The sequence below is a fragment of the Gavialis gangeticus genome, unplaced genomic scaffold (genome assembly GCF_001723915.1).
Source record: "Gavialis gangeticus isolate Ggan-Ray unplaced genomic scaffold, GavGan_comp1, whole genome shotgun sequence".
Classification (NCBI taxonomy): domain Eukaryota; kingdom Metazoa; phylum Chordata; order Crocodylia; family Gavialidae; genus Gavialis; species Gavialis gangeticus.
The window spans coordinates 68,690,624-68,691,235 of record NW_017728993.1 but is presented as its reverse complement, the minus strand read 5'-3'; positions in this window follow the sequence as shown (position 1 = coordinate 68,691,235).

The following is a 612-nucleotide window of genomic DNA, read 5'->3' as shown; positions in this document are numbered from 1 at the left end:
CAATTAAAGATCCGACTCAGGGATCCTGGACTCTCTGGTAACTTTACTGATGTGGTTTAAGGAAAAGACCTACAGTGACGTTAGACGTCACACTTAGACCATGCTAAGGGCACCTAAAAGGCAAGCACTGGCACGTTAAAGCTCACTGTGATGGGATAAGCCCCGTCTGAGTGCTTCCCGTTTCATTCTTGCTGTCCTCGTTCCAAAGCCTTGACACCGCTGTTCTCAGTGGGCACATCTACATGCGGGCTTGACTGAGCATTAGCTTGTTTTAACCTGAATTAAAACATCACGAAAAAGACTGGGTGCTGATGCGCAGTAAAATAGGCGAATGCACCTTTTCCTAGTACCCCATCGTGGAGGTACTCAACTAAATGTGTATTAGCATAAGCGCATGAATGGATGTGTAGACGCGTCCAGGGGTGGCAGAGGAGCAGCGGTGCGGGGACAGGGGAACACCTCTCGCCCGGGGTCGCAGGGAGGGGCCGCCCCGCCCAGGCCGCTGGGGTGCGAGGGGCGCAGAGCTGGCGGCAGCTGCGTCCGCGGAGGGTTGCAGGAGCCGGCCAGGCCGAGCCGGGCTCGCACAGGCGCCTCCGGTCCCGTTTGCGTGGC